This window comes from Ambystoma mexicanum, chromosome 12 (assembly GCF_040938575.1).
Source record: "Ambystoma mexicanum isolate Mex_15411 chromosome 12, UKY_AmexF1_1, whole genome shotgun sequence".
Taxonomy (NCBI): domain Eukaryota; kingdom Metazoa; phylum Chordata; class Amphibia; order Caudata; family Ambystomatidae; genus Ambystoma; species Ambystoma mexicanum.
Window position 1 is genome coordinate 665,848,163 of NC_090936.1, and position 16,935 is coordinate 665,865,097.

General features: G+C 45.5%; 1 long non-coding RNA gene across 1 annotated transcript in view; it reads left to right on the forward strand.

Moving 5' to 3' along the window:
* The first annotated feature begins 11,130 nt into the window (after positions 1 to 11,130).
* Positions 11,131 to 16,935, forward strand: part of LOC138513978 (uncharacterized) — a 55,680-nt gene continuing 49,875 nt past the window's right edge. Inside the window, exon 1 of the long non-coding RNA XR_011281852.1 lies at positions 11,131 to 11,263. This is a non-coding gene — a long non-coding RNA (uncharacterized lncRNA). The remainder of the gene's footprint in view (positions 11,264 to 16,935) is intronic.

The following is a 16,935-nucleotide window of genomic DNA, read 5'->3' on the forward strand; positions in this document are numbered from 1 at the left end:
CTGTCTCCCACCTTTTAACACCTTTCTCCCCCCATTCTTGCTCTCTCTCACCTTCCACCTTCCTCCCTCCTATCCCAGTCACTCTCTCAATCTCTCTCCTATTCTCACACTCTCTCTGTCACCCTTCACCATCTACTCTCTTCTACTACACTCTTAAACTCCCCTTCCAAACACCACCATTCACTATCTCAGGTACTTTCCCAATCACAGCTTCAGTGTTTCCACTAGATACCACTCCTTCATGCACACAGTACCTCACCTGCTCTCCTGGTCTTTAATACCTGTATATTTGGTTTTCTGCCCCCCCACCCCTCATTAGTTGAGCATTCCACCTGACACTGGGGCCCAACTAGTCCAGTTCTTTCCCCTGGGGTTGGGCCACTGCTGTGCAAGGGTACAAAAAACCTCTTTAGCAAAGTTCCCTTTGTGAGCATGACAATTTGAACAGTCTCTGGTACAGTTTCTGCTGTGTCAGTGTTGCTTTTTATCTAGTAGGTGGTAGTGAGTAACTCAGCTCTTTATTATCTGGTCTGTGGAGTATCTGCATTTGTGTGTAGGTGTCATTATTCTCCTTATGCCTTCTGCCGAGACACTCAACACAGCAGGGCATGCTGGTCCTTGACGTCCTGTATCAAATAGAGAAGTGGAGCCAGAATGCAGGGTGTGTGGTGATGGGTGACAAAATGTGTTACCTGTCACTTCAGACAGGGCACATAGAAAGTGTGCTTAATGGAATGGGTACCCCCTGCCCCAACACCCTCAACTCACCTGTCAGTTAGGGCAGACTCTGGCTTTTGCCCTGGGAGACCTCTTAACGCAGGATGGGGGGGTCTCTGTACCCCCTGACAATGTCCCCTTAGCGCCAGACAATGTCATATACCCCAGCTTTAACACATTATTTCAGAGGGTCTTTCTCTATTGAAATGCAGTTGTCAGAACTAGGGCTGGACAAAACACCTGGCCACAATATTGTAATGCGTAATGGGGTCATGGGGGCTGAATCTGCCAGCACAGTATTTCTGCTTGGTGATGTGGACGTTAGTCTGGCCCCATCCCAGTCTCTCTCTTATTGGACAAAATTCAGTCAGGCGCATAGAAGCCTCAGCCAGACCAACACCAGAACGTTCTGTGTACACTGGATAATGAAATGGCCAGCATTCTAGGCTATCAGGTGGTCAGAACATTTCAGTCACTCCTATTGGCCGGAAAGATGGCCACTTCAGCCAATAATCAAATCCCACACCCTGCACCACTAACTGCAATTTGGGAATTGTACCTGGCTATCAGTTCTGCTTCATGAATAGAATTGTTGTTCATCCCTTCTTCATGTCCCTACAGGAAAGGTGTCTGGTCACAAAACCAGGCCGCCTGTGTGTAACAATATAATTAGGGACTACCCTTAACATGGGGAGTGCAACCCTCACAGTCAAATTGCCACACAATATATAATTTGTCTGAATCAGACTAGCCCTGTCTATGACTCATATAGAGCCACGTGGATCGCTCCCCGTGTACCACCAATAAGACAAGAACCATGTAAAAAAAGAATATATATTTATTAAATAACAGGTTACATTAATATTTGCACCAAATGATTACAGATGCCACCTGCTCTGTGGCACAAAACAAAGCTTAAAAAACAAAACAATATTTTTGGGACTTCATTTTTGGGTCTCATGTACATGGAACACATGCCAAATAAACAGCTCAACCCTCCTAGCCCACAAAAAAACCTAAATGTCAAAATGAAACAATACCTTGGAACATTACAAGATCATGAGCATTAGCATTCCTTGATAAGGTTCAGATGTAAATCAACTGCAACCTTTTTCTATTTTGAAAAGCAATTTCACACATGCCATGCTTTGTATATTTATTTTCCCTTCAAACTTGAAATTGCTTGCAGTTTTGAAAGCACAACAGACTTCTGATTATATTTTGTATTGATAGAACCCTTCTCCCTTCTTCAGCCTGAAGCAATACAAAATCTCTCTTCTATCAACATCACTTTCCCACTCTCAGGAAGTGTGTGCCTTTTTCAATTAGGAACTACACTTGGTTTCATTTAGCAAAGCACTTCTCTACCCAGCACAAAAAACACAAACATTCAGTTACATTCAACACCCCTCTGCTTAAAGACCAGGTCTGAGGAACGGTGACTGTAAGGAATTTCATTTTTAGATAAGGACACCCGTTCCCTTCCGGGAATTCTGGGGTTGACAAGGAAAATAGGTGTACCCGAATACATTTACAGACTATAGTTTTTATTCTCACTGGGAGTAATTTGTCAATTTAGAATGTTAACTATATCACCCTGTGTTAATTAGGTATAGGAGAATTCATAGAATTATTATTCATCAAAATATACAAAGCGCCTACTTCCATACCCTCCACCCAATAACTAAGGGGAAGGTATTAAAGCAAACAAATCCACACACTTGGTGGTGTTGGGCAAACTACTTACATTGGATTTATGGTCTCAGTGCTAAGGAAAGACCTCAGCATTTTGGGATGCACTCTTGGGGAAGCACAGGGATCTGGTCATGCACTTCAGTCATGGATAGCCACCAGCATTCATCCCTCTATTTTGCTTTCCTTGCAAAGATCTCAGCCTCTTTAGTATTTCCCAATTGAATCCAGATGATTTTTAGGCAGTTCTCTTCTCTCCGGCATGTGCATCAACTTTTTAACCTAAAAGCCACACCTCCAAAATATTAAAATTAGAAGGTGCTATCTTATTAGTCCTGAATTTTAATTTGACCCCTACGGTCCTCTCCACCACCAAGGCCCAGTCACTTTCTGTGGATAGGTCCTTGGGGTTATGTAGTTGAAATGATGGGAGGCATGAATCCACCCACTGGAGCTTTCATTTTACAATTATCAATGTTTTACCCAAAAAGTCACTACATGGCAACTTTCTTCATTTTACACATAAACCTAACAACTTATATATTTTTGGGTTCCTCTAATCATGCCACTTGTAGTGAACTAACTTCCGTCTCAGCAAGAAATTTCAGGTGCACGCAGCAATTTTTTGCAGTTTATACAAAAATGATAATACTTTTGAACGTGGCATTTTCTACCCAGATATCTTATTTATGAAGTTATCCCATACCCTAATGAGGTTATCGCATCCCCTAATCTCTGCTTTTTGACATTTTCTAGGGACTTAAAAACACATTTTAGGTTGTAAACCTTGTCATCAATGTCGAATTCTGGTATGGATTACACCAAAAAGTAGGCTTGTTCAGCAGATTTTTAGAGATACTTGAACCATTAGGATGCAACATCAAATATATATGCAGATCCTGATTTTCATTTCAGTTAAGTTCAATTTCTTCTCAGAGCATTTGCTCCAGTCTCTGCTGCTCCGTTGTTAGCATGCAATTACCTCATTAGCCTTTCTTCTCCCAGGGCTATGTCATCCTGTTGCTTATCACACAGACAGGCCCCAATAAAATTCCTTCCTGGTCACTGCTTGAGTGTTCTGAATAGAAAATGCGCCCTTCTCAGGAAATAGAAACTTTAAGTTATGCCTCTAGAAACTTATATTTGTGAAGGTTACATTTCCTTAGGAACATGAGGCCTTCTGTTTATTTTTAATATAATTGCATCCTGCCCTCACTTATTCATTTTCTTGTCATGATATGTTCATCTTGGCAAGGGTAATTTTAACTCCATGGCTCTCACTACAAGCCAGGCTGTAAAAATCGAGTGCTACTTTGATGGCAGTCGCACCATTTCTGCCACCGTGTGGTGGCAGATACAAGGTAGGATTACGGCTTAGCGGCCGCACGCATCACTAATGCGTGGAACCGGTGCCACCGCCATCACAGAAAAAACGGCGGAGAAAGATGTACTGCCACAAATGTTGGCGGTGCATGCGCCTCTGCCGTTTGCATGCCGGACATAGCAGCACTGCCTGCGCGATCCGGAAACATTGGACCCGGAAATACTGTGATCACTGGAACCGGAAAGAGACCAGCAACCATTACAAAAATCACAATCCATTGCAATCCTCCTGTACCAGAAGGCATCCAGCAACAGTGAGTGGCCAAACATACAGAGAGACATGGCAGCAAGAATCGCACAAAACCATGTGCGCAAGCCCCGCTTTAGTGAAGCAGAACTCACCATGCTGGTCGACCACATTGTGGAAAATGCAGGGGAGCTTTTCTCAGCTGACCAGCAGTACAGCACGCAGCTGAGGCGCTAGGCCATATGGGCTGAGGCGGCCCAGAAGGGGACGGCTGTGGATGTCACAGCCCGTAGCATCAAGGACTGCCATAAGGGATGGGATGAGCTCTGCCTAAGGGTGCAGAATCTTCTGGCAGCCCACAGATGTCAATGCACTACTACAGATGGCGGACCACACTCACCCCTAAAGCTGCTTCCACGGGAGGAAAAGTGCAGCAGTGTGCTGCTGCTCGAGGGCATCGAGGGAGCAGGTTCAGAGGAGGCAGGAGCCGTGAACTTGGCTGGTGAGTACAAAAAGTGCGCAAATATGAAGCTGAATCAAGCTAATCCTGCTCCCACATCAACGCACAGAAATATACATATCACAGTCCACATCACCCCGAGCATACCCAGTACTCCCATGGACCCCCAATGAATACAGTGCAAAGCCAATCAGATGGCCTGCACCCAAGTATGACCCATAGACACTCACATGACAATGCAGCACACATCAATGTGGGTAACATCAATGTTATGTTGCTCAATGACTCTGTTGTATGCAATTCTACTATACACACCCTGTCAGTCCACTAACAGCATGCCTTACATTCACCCACAGGAACATCATCTGAGACTGATGGCAGACAACCAGGGATGTCGAGGGAGACAGGACATGCACATCGACCAGCACAACGTGAGTCAACATCAGCTGCGGGCACCTCGGCCATCCGGGAAGTCACGAAAGCCCAGGTACATCATGCCCAGGGGACCACCACCCCTGCTGCCCCTGTGATACAGCAGGCACCCCAGCCCAACACCCCTTCTGCCACTGCAATCCCACCGGGATGTGCGCCACCCCATCAGGCCGAGTCCCATAACATAGACAGCAGTCTAGAGAAACAGCCTGTTGAGGCAGCCGGATTCGGCAGCGACGAGAACCCAAACACCCCTGATCAACTGGGCACTTTCAGCTCCACGAACATCAGGAATCAATGCGCTCTCCAACCCCATCTTCGCAGGAGATCAGCAGCCGTCCCCAACGGATTGAGGAACGTCAGGACATTCTGGCCGCACTGGTCCAGCAGTACCTCTACGAGTCTAGGCTGCAACGTGAGAGCAACCAGACCATTGGGCACCGGATTGCACGTGCCATTGGGTATTGTGCCCCCTCCAATATTTAGGGTCTGTGAGGGCAGTCAAATATGGTGGAGACAATGGAGCTGGCCCTCCAGGCCATCGTGACGCGCCATCCACCACATAACCCCACAATGCCCCCACCAGCACCACACCAACAAGCTCACAGGCAGGCAGCCCCAGGAGGAGGTCCAAGAAGCTGTCAGGGCATCTCAGAGGGACATACATGCGGCCAAGCATAGCAAGAAGTAGTGCTTTTTAACAGACAATTGTTGCACATGTTGGCATATTGAGTCTGGGGCCTGGGAGGTGGGTGGATACATTTGGGAGGTGGAGGGGGGTCCATAGTTGGGATAGGTAGTTGGGGCCTGCGGGGTGGATGAATATGTTTGGGAGGTGGAGGGGGGTCCATAGTTGGGATAGGTAGTTGAGGTCTGGGGGGTGGATAGGTACATTTGGGAGGTGGAGGGGGGTCCATAGTTGGGATAGGTAGTTGCAGCCTGGGGAGGGTGGGTACATTTGGGAGGTGGAGGGGGGTCCACAGTTGGGATAGGTAGTTGGTGCCTGGGGGGTAGTTGGTGTCTTTACGTTTAGGCGTGTATTGTTGTAGCACCTTTTTTATTTTGTCATTGTAATACACTGAGTTGTTAATCTGAATAACGAGTGGTCAATTTTCTTCTGTGTGCGTATGAATTATTGAATCTAAGTGTTACAAATGACGTATGTGGTAATGTGCTCCATGTGCATGTGATAATTGTTCAGAAGAAATTGTGAATATGTGCTCCCCGTGAATGTTGTTCATCCATGGCACCCCGCCCTGGTTGCACACCCATCCCATCATCATCGTCCTCATCCTCATCCTCCTCATCTTCTGGGTCCATGTCCGGGGGCAGTGGAATGTTAAGACATATACACATATTATGCAGCATGGCACTTGCCAGCACAATTTTTCCAACCTTAACGGGGCTATACAGCAATTCTCCTGCGATCTGCTGAGGCAGCAGAACCTAGCTTTCAGCAGACCAAAGGTCCGCTCTATCATGCCCTGTGTACATAAGTGTGCCCAGTTGTAGGCCTCCTCATGCCTGTTCTGTGGTCGTCTGACTGGTGTCATGAGCCATGGCGTGAGGGGGTATCCGGCATGACCTGCATAGGAGTGACAGAAAGGTGATAGTATATTTGTGGAGGGAAGGAATTTGGTGTTTGCGATGATAGCATTTACACAGTTTCAGTATTTTGTTAGCCCACAACATATTACAAGCCACAGATTTCATAATGCATTCAGCTAAATTTTCTTGGATCAACTTTTCAATATTACACACTTGGCTCACTCATTCCGACTGAGACTGTTTGGCCTGCTCAATGTCTGCTTTCGTGATGGCCTGCTACGCAACTACATGTCTTATTCCTTTCAATTTACACAGTGGTGTGTTTGTGTGTACTAGTTGCCTCATGTCTTGTAAGGTGCTGACAAAATCAGCATCATGTCCCCGCACTCTTCCAGTCCATGGATCTGAAAACAGTACCAAGGTCACTTCCCTATTATATAAATCTTTTAGTACATGCATATTCTTTGTCAGAAATGGTGAAAAAATTACAGTCAGAAATCCATCTTTCACCACCCTGGCTCTGGCGTTTTTGGGTCGTAATCACTTGACCTTAGCTATTTCCCAGAGCTACTTCTGCTTGGGTTGGGAGATCGCCAGTTTCAATCCCCTTTGTGTGCATCCTCTTATGGGATTCAGAGTGGGGCTCAATCAAGTTACAGCTGCAGAAAGTTCCCATTCAACCTTGATGCTTCTGAAACTTAAGGAAGAATTCATTAGGGAAACATGAAATTGTGCTTGTGTCAGCTAAAACCAATTGTGAAGGAAATGAGAACTTGTATCACAAGTCTGGCTGCCTTTTAACAGTACAACATATATTCTGGGGTATTTCTACCTAATATTTGTGCAGCAGTCACTCCTGTTAACTTAAATGGTAACAAGCTCTTATGCGCCTGCAGGGCTGGACTGGGAACTAAAATAGGCCCTGGAAATAATTACTGGGGACCAAAAGAGGCCCTGGAAATAAAGTTCAAAGTGGCCCTGTATGACACCTTTTCAGCAAGCCCAATGCTTTTCCTATGAGAACATTTGGAAATACCACAGAAAAGAGGCCCAGGGTGCAGAGGCCCACCGGGAAATCTCCAGAGTTCCCTATGGGCCAGTCCACCCCTGTGCGCCTGACATCCTCAAAAGATAACTCATGCAGAGTAGCTCACCCAAAAGTGACAAAAGACATGAAAGAAAGAGAAGAACAGTATAAGGAGTAGGAGGAGACTCCATAGGTACTATGCCAACGAATGTGTTTGGACCATAACAGTTTCAAATTTTGCAGGATCCCTTTTGCCTGTATCTCGGCTTGGTTCTCCCGATCAGCATCAACTCTTTCAGTTACTATCACTGTATCGAATTCAGATAATGTTGACTCTGCCAATGGAAAAGGAGAAGTCTATAACACTAATGGGAAGTTTTACTCCACAATCTACAGTGTTTACTGCAGCCTTAGGAATTGAGGGAGTTCTTACTGTTAGCACATCTTCCATTGGTACAGGGAATTCAGGTCTTGAGATAAAATGTATTCCAAATGTACAATTACCACTTCACCAAATTAGTGCAGTCTATTATGACATGTAAATGATCATAAATGGCACAATTTAAATAAGCTTGCTCAATATGTATCTCCTCTGTGCTCCAAAAATGTATTTTTTTTGCTTTCTGGAGGGAAAGAGGATGCCTTGTGATAGCTACAAATCATAAAAGGATTTAACCGACTTTACTTTGATGAAATCCTGCAGTGGTTTTTAAGCAGCTTTATGTATAGATTTGCGTCTGATGTCCAACTTTGTGTCTTCTTCAGAAGGCCAGGCACAGAGTGCTAGGATTTTCTTTTGATTAAACATTTGTTGCTCCCCATTTACAGATGACTTTCGCTTGAAAGGTAAATCAAGAGGTTGTTATCGTTGATTTCACCAGAGGTATATCTTTTGGCCTGTCCAATTATACAGCGTTTGATTCATCTCAAGCCTTGAAGGTTTATACATTGAAACTTCTCAGGAAGCACAGGCCTCATAACAACAGTAGGTGGAACAGATTTCACACTTCAGGTGCCCAAGAGTATAGAGGTGGTCTTGACACCTTGGATGGTAAGCCAGCTTCCACTCTAATATTTCTCAAGGAGCATACATCCCTGCTCTCCGGTGGAGGGTCCTCATTCCTACTGCAAAGAAGTCAGATGACCCAATGTGATTGCGATGTCAACATTAATCAAGTTGAGGGCTACTTCCTTCTCCTGAATCCAATCCCGCCTTGATCTCTGTGCTGGAAAATCTGTAGCATCATGAACTTTTATTAATTTTATTTGATTGCACCAAAGAAATCAGGGGATGTCAGGCTTATTCTGGATGCTTTTATGTGAACGAGTGGGGATGTCAGGCTTATTCTGGATGCTTTTATGTGAACGAGTACCTCATTGTACAATCTTCCTATATGGTAAATCTAGCTCCAGGTTTTATCAGCAGTGCGAAAAGGGCATGGGGCATGTTCTGTTGACCTCCAAGGTGCCTCCATGTTACCATCAAGGAACAGTATCAGAGGTACTTGATGACTGTAGTAAGGGGCAGCATAACTGTTCAAGTATCTTCGAATTTCCCTAAATTCAGCTCCAAGAGTATCCATGAAATGCCTCCCCATCTTGCCAGTTAATCTGTGCTTCCAGGGAGTCCATCTGTAAATTACCGGGATGACAGATTAATTTAGTTCCTCTTGGTGCAGAAGTTCTCACATATTTAGCTGAATCACCATCAACCAGTAAGAGTCCATCCTGATTTGGTGTCAGAAAATCCAATTCATTAAAGGCATGCAGGACAGTCTAGGGAGTAGCATTTCCTCACATGTAACAAGTTGTAGCTAATAAAGACATAGGGCCTTTCTTATGAGCTGGGAAGAAATCGTGCAGGTAGTATGTAGCAAACAAAAGTCTGTAAAGTGACCCCAAAAGAGTTCTACCTTTGTTTTCACTGTACAGAAGGGGAGTGCTTCCCATCATTACAAGGGAAACGGTTTTTTATGGGCCCCACTGTACGAGGTGAACAAGTAGGCCTTTCTGATCCCCCTCTTTTCACCAGCATACCGAATTAATTAAAAAAAAGTGTCAGAATAGACCCTTTTATGCATTTAAAATGCACAGCACTGGGAATTACCACTACTGGTGTTGGAAACAGGTTGAACATTTAAAAGAAATATACAAAATGGTATACTGATACTGTGATGAAATTCCATTTGAGTAGGCTAAATACCCAAGCTTTTTTCATTTTTAGAAATAAAATGATGCGAGTAATTCTGTTTCTGAAAGAGAGGTCTGCTTATCAGGCCCCACTTTCATGCCCAAATAATAATGCACTCATGTCCCTCCACTGTAATCTTCTTCTTATACCTCCATAAATGTCTTACAGTGGTAGCGGGACAGGTTCAAAGGCTACATGCGTATTCCTGACAGTTTCTGGAACACAAAGTTCCAACAGGCCGAGGTGGCTTTTGAATCATCTGCACCTCTTTTTAAAAACATAATAATTGTGTACCCTAGCCAGCCAAGCGGTACATTAAACTTTAAATATAAGCCATGCTTTCTTATGGCATGCTAGCTCTCGGATCACACAATCTCTTTTCAGGAGCTCCCAGTCAAAGAGTGTTTAAAAGAAATTCCTGACATGATACTCTGACACCAGTGTTCTGATCACTGGAGACCTTTTGAAGTAGGTAAATATGGAAAAGGAGTGGAGTTAGAGTAGCCAGAGGAGAGGACTAGGCCAAGAGATGGTTTCCATCATTTTGGATTCTGCTAGTGTTCCTTACACATCCTACCCATCACTATACTACCTGCAGACAAAGCACTCTGGGTATGACATCTGAAGGCAATAGACACTTGTTACATCAGCCTGGATTAAACATCTGAAAAGATGCTTGCTTTGGACCAATCCACCATAGCAATTTTACTTTATGCAGGGAAGAAATCCTACCCTTAGTTGAATAATCTTTGTGCTCTCTGAAGAAGATTCACTGGAACCCTGTTTGGAATATTATATTCCAATGTCCCCTATCATAGAGTGAATACTGAAGGTTCCAAGGCAGAGACAAACTCTGTTTCCTATCCCTCCCAAGGGCACGTTTGGGCTGAGCAGCTGACTGGGCAAACCTACTGCAACTGAGACACTGGTACCCTGCTCACTGGAGTTGTATGAACTTACTCTGCCAGTGTGCCCTATAACCCTCCTTGCTGGGAGGTGCAGAAAGAAAGTACTTAATTGGCACGTGGGGTTCCTGGTTTGTGGCTCCCCACCATGGGCGTAATTATAGAGGGGGACGGGGGTTTTGTCCCCCCCCAACTTTTGTGTCATGCTTTATTGCCCCTCCCCCCCCCCATCTTTTGGGCCGCATTTGTAACCAGCGCAAGCTGAAACTCGGCTACAAGCAGAAAATGAAACTCGGCTGAGCTGAGTTTCATTTTCTGCTTCTTGCTTGTGCAGCGCCGTGTGTGTCGGATGAGAAAACAAAACTCAGCTAGCTAGAAGTAGAAAACGAAACTCGGCTGAGCTGAGTTTCGTTTTCTGCTTCTTGTGTGTGCACAGCCGTGTGGGCCGGGTGAGAGTTTGTTTCCCTAAAGTAACACATACTACGATATTTCATTGGCTGTTGTCAGCCAATGAAATTCCTTATAGTGGGGTGGGTGATGACGGGCACGCTGCTGCTGCGTGCATGCATGTGCGTGGGTGGCAACCTTCTGGAGTTTTCGAGCTCGGAGGCACGCTGGTACTTGAGAGGCACGTGCCCGACTGCCCGCACATCACTGTTTCCCACTACCGTGACGTGAGTCTGACCCGAAGAAGATTCTTCAGTCGATTCACAAGCAGCAGGTAAGAGGGGAACGACACTGTAAAGTGCTTGGGATTTTGGTTGTTTTAATTTAAAACATTGACTATCAATATGCTGTGCATTAGGAGCAGTTGAACTTTGCTTAAAGGTATCAGATGGGATCTGTTAAGGTCCGAAATGGTGTCAAGCTATGGGGCATGGAGGATGGATGGGTCGTAATAGCAGACTCAGAAAATGACAAACATGTGCCAGTAAAATGGCACCAGCTCTAAAAGTTGTGCCCAGAGAAATGAAATGCGCATTTAATGTTATGTCAGGCGAAGTAATTCCCATCATTGGTCCTGTGCTAGTTAGCGAAGCACAAGAACCAGAAGCCAAAGATTAAAACAGGACTGGACGAAGCAGCTAAGCTCCTGCACATGGCACACGCTGCTTTCCACATCCTCCCCCATTTGAGGCAATCAGGCCAGGTGAAGTAGAGGCATGGATGTGTGTGGCCATTCAGCTTTACTCCCCAATTAAATGTGGCTGTAGGTTGCCCGGTGTTCAAATGATCTAAATATCACACCTGCAACCCAATTGCATTGAGGAACCACTGAGGATTACTCGGTGTAAGGACGCTGATTTCCTGAATAAGAATTGGAGGCCGACTCTGTGCTGTTAGCAGAATCTTTATCCAGACATGTTATTGTAACAAACATCACTGTGCATGCTGGAAACTCTAGTAATATTTTTTTGATTCGAATTATGGGCATACGTCGGTTCAGGCACGCAATTAAAAAGCCGGAATGGGTAAAGGTGCTGCAGATGATAAACATTCAAAAGTTGTGATGATTTGATAGAGGGCAGTAACAATTACCAAATGTGAAATAAATGGCAGAGCATGTCAGCCCGGTTATTGACATGGTTTTGGGGGGTGGTGGGAATGGGGGTGGGGGGTATTTAGTGTGCCTATTGGCTAATCCTGCACTGAGGATTAGTGTCCAACTAGAAAATCAGGAATGTATATGTTAAATTATATTATGTTACCATGTTTTTGTACAGCGCAATATCCATCGCATTCTGCACCGTGCAAAACGTTGCACATATCACCCTTTGCTCCATTGGTAGTAAGACCAGCTAGGCCAGAGGAGTAGATATATGGTCATGACGAGCCAAGCGGAGCAGTATACCGCGGCAGAAGAATGTTGAACTGGTTATAAACAGTGCAACAAAAACTGAGGCAATCATCAATAGTTTGGTTCTCCAAGTATGTGATACTATTAGTGACATCATGGTCTGGACTGTGCATGATGGAAAGAAACAGACACGTTTTCCCCAATATCCTAACATAGTAGAAGCCATGTTTTAAGGTGGCTTAAACTTGAGAGATTAAGCTAAGTGCTAAGTCTAAAAGGACACCAGTTTTGTTCCAACCGTTACCAGGTTGGAGCGTTTGCCTATCAGTATGTATGGGCCAGATATTGCACTGCGAGCTAGCGACTGGGCCGCCCACTACCAAGATCTATACACCCATGTGTTTGATATGGTTGCCCTAGGGGCAAGGGGTAAATATGAGGAAGCGTGCCAGGCAGCGTGAATCCCTGTGGCATGATTCTTGGCTGGCTGGTGCTAAAAACGGGCTCAATTCAATTGTGAGTTGTCTCCCTCCCTGGATACTGGCAATAGCCAGCCTTTTCTCACCTAGAATGTTTGTTTCAATTAATGGCGATGACCGCCTACAGTCATTCGGTTTAATAGAGCGCCCGCCCGATAAGAAATGTGTTGCTGTAGGTTTATAGCATGCCGACCACCTCCCATCTATTAAAAGGAAATTACAAAAATAAATGGTTCTGTACTCCGTTTTTTGACACATGGTGTGGAAGTTATTTACTGTTGTCAATGCAGTGAATTCTAAGGACCAACTGTGGTGCTATAAGTTTCAGAAGACTGGCGTGTCTTTAGAATTTAATTTTAAAGATACCCATCAGCCTTATGAAAGTTATAACGGAGCGTGTCGGCAATGGACTCTTGTCGTGTAGTACTTTAGTGTTATCCCTCAGTGCCAAGGCCTGCCCACTCCACCCGCGCCTTTTTTTCAGTTGTCATGATGTCCCCCCCAACATTTTCAGCAAAGTTACTCCACTGCTCCCCACTGGCAAAAACTTAAGGAGCAGTCCAATATCCTCTTTCCCTGCTTTGATACATTTTTTGAGCTGGCTGGCCCACATCACGATTATTTTTGTGCTGCCACACTCAACAGGAGCTGTTTTTGACTCTTGCTCCTTACTGATATGCTGTTTAGCTTTGCATTTCCACACCTTTGAGTCGCTCACCACTGAAGCATTGCAACTCACTGTGGACATCCTTGAGCTGACTTGACTGATTCAAGATTCTGACTCGAACCATTGCTTACCTGCACTTCACCCAATTGAGCCAATCACTGCAGCAGAGGTCACTCTTCACCATTGGACCACTTTGAGCTACCTAGTCCTGTCTTGATGCCTGTGTTCTACTGGGATAAGATTCTAAGTGCTTCAACACCAACTTCTCTGAGTAGAAGCACCAAGAAACCCAGAGCAATGCTGTGGAACCCCAAATACCAGACAGAAAGGCATTTGCAGTGTGCCTGTTCCTGGGGCCCGTCTTAAATGGGCCTATTGTGGGATACGTCGTCACTCTTTGCCTTTTTACAACCTTTCCAAGAACCTTTAAGACTTGCTTAATCAATTCCCCTTACTTGTCTTCACCCAGAGTACCCTCTTTGGTCTCAAATCTGCATAGTTTGTGTTTCATTTACAGGGGCAGGTCTTCAGTGTCTTTAATTAGTTGTATGCATTATTAGGTTTTATTACAATTCCTATTATTTAGGAACCTTGGTTGGACATTCTTTTACTTCGGTATCACAGTCTTATTGTTGTTTTCTTTGAAACTGTATCAGCTCATACCCCTCCTGAAGAGAACAGCCTGCCCTTGTCCGACATTACCAAAACAGGGGAAGGGGGTGTACCTGTACGGCTGTGCCTGTTTCAACTTTACGACTGGGTTCACAGCTGGTTTAGTTTAGCTGGTTTAGTATAGTTTTAGTGTAGTGTGGGCCTGAGTATGCTCTTTAGCCACTACTCACCGCATACTCCTGCAGAGCAGTAGACATTTTGTAACAGTTACCACTGTACCAGAAGTAAAATCTGATTTGGACATATTTACAGGAATGATATGGTATGATGTGGCATCTATAACGCGCCTGTACACAGGTGTTTCTAGGTGTGACAAGACAGGGAGGACAAAATAACGATCTTACTAGGCCTTGTGTCATTCAGATTGTGCAAGTGCAGGGAAGAGGGAAGGGGAGAAGTGCCGGGGGGAGGCGAAGGGGGAAGTGCAGTTAACTCACAAGTGTAGCCAGCTGGTGGCTCATAAGTGCATATAGTGAAAGGACTCTAGGGTTGCAGATGCAGACCCTTAGGTGCTGGGGAGCCTGGAGGCAGTGTGATGGCAACTGGACATGCAGGAGCCTGAGCCTGAGTTCAGAGGTTGACCAGGTGACCAGTGAATGGAGCAGTCAGGTGCATCAGCAGGGGAGAGGAAGAGAGAAAGCAGAAGCGAAAAGGAATGTCTTGCTTCCGGAACCGGAGTTGGTTCTGCACATGTTTGTGGCAGGGAGGATGTTCCAGAGGGAGGCCCCAGCCGAGGAGATATATCTGCCCCCAACTCTCTGCTTGGAGAAGCGTCTGACCCTCAGAGAGTTGGAGGTGGATGAGCGGAGAGCTAGAGAAGGGAGATCTTTTGTAAGAGAACCTTGGAGGTAGAGCACTCCCAGGCCCCAGAAGGCCTTGTGGGCGATGCAGAGGGTCTTGGAGTTGATCCTTGCTGCTACGGAGAGTCAGTGAAGAGATTTCAGAGCTGGAGAGATACAATCCCAGGGCTTGAGGCCAAGACAAGTCTCACAGTCCTGTTCTGGATAAGTTGTAAAAGTCGTAGAGTAGAGGCAGAAATATTTAGAAAGAGGCTGTTGCAATAGTTCAGCCTAGTGAGGACCAGAGTTCTGGAGACTGCGAGCTTCTGGGGGAAAGTGAGAAAAGGAATAATACCTCTCAGGTGGTGCAGCTGATAGTGTGAGTTCTTAGAGACGTCAGAGATGTGAGGAGAGAAGGAGAGGGTGGAGTCGAAGATGACACCAAGGGTCTTAGCCTCATAGGAAGGAGCAGGAAGAGGGCACAAAGTGGCAGCCAGAGAGAGACAGGAAAGGAGGGAGCGGGTGTCTCAATGAGGAGGATCTCAGTCTTACTGGCATTAAGGCAGAGATCATTGGTGGCACACCATTCCTGAATTGTGGCCAGACAGTCTTGTATGAGAGAAGAAGCAGAGGTGGCTGAGGGGAGCATGAAAGAGAGCTGAGTGTCATCCACATAACATTGAAAATTGGAGCAGAGAATAGCGATGCAGAGGGCAAGAGGTGCCAGGTAATGGTTGTGTAGTGCCCCTGTGAATGGATCATTGACAGAATACTGTTGTGTCATTGTTGGAATGTGTGTGGATGTACGTTCTTATCAAGGGTTCCAATTGTGTCAGTTGGGGGACCTCTAGCCTGGGTGATGGGACCCAGTGTTTATTCCTCTACAGTAGAACTTATGTAACTTACAATAAAAGCTTATTAAGGAACCCAGAAGACGTATAAGCTATCATCATTTCAGGAACACCACATGTAGAGAGAGAGAGAGATAGAAGAGAGGAAAGACCCCAGTTTGACCTGAGAGGGTCAGTCGGTGAGGAAGGAGGTCAACCAGGCCAGGGACTGATCAGTAATACAAGGTTGTTGTGGAGGCGATTGAGCAGGATGGCATAGTTCACTGTGTCAAAAGCAGAGGATAGATCGACAAGAATGAGGGCAGAAGGGAGATTAGAGTCAAGTCTTCACGGGTGTGAAGGGGAACAGTTTCCATGCTTCGGTCATGGAGGCAACCAACAGATTCAGTATGTAGATTAAGCTGGGAGATGGCCAGCTATTCCAAGAGTTTGCCCAGGATAGGATTGATGGATATCGGGCGATAGTTAGCAAGAGATGAAGGATCGGTTGAGGGCTTCTTTTGAAGGGGGTGCACAAGAGAGTACATAAGTGGTAAGGGAAAGTTCCAGTGGCAAAGGAGTGATTGCAGAAATCAGCCAAGGCAGGAGCAAGGGTGTCAATATGGTCCTTGATGGTTCTGCATGAGTAGGGGAGAACCTGCTTTGACAAGACTTTCATAGATCAGACTTGTCTAGAAAACAGGGAAAGGAGGAGAAAGGAGGAGAGACAGCCTGAGACGGGCCAGGAATGGTAGAGGAGGAGGAAGAGGAGGTAGAGGAAGAGAGGGTGGACAGGATGTCCTGACATTTAGTTGTGAAATGAGAGGCAAGGCTGTGAAGAGGGCCTGAGAGGGAACAGGAGAGGTAGAGACTGCAGCAGGATTGGCCAGCTCCTTGCAGATTTTGAAAAGTTTGGCTGAGTTGTTAGATGCCGCAGAGATGCGGAATACCACTAGCATTAATAGTAATTGCCTTTGGCAGCATTCCTGTCACAAAATCCACTCAACTTGTACTGAGGATGATATTTGTTTACTTTTTCCAATTCCCATCTAATAATAGCATGGTAGTTCTAGAAAGATTTGGGTCTCATGCCCCGTTACATCAAAATGGTTTTACTGGCCAGACTATACATACGGACACACAGCCCTCCTTCATTATTAATCCCCAG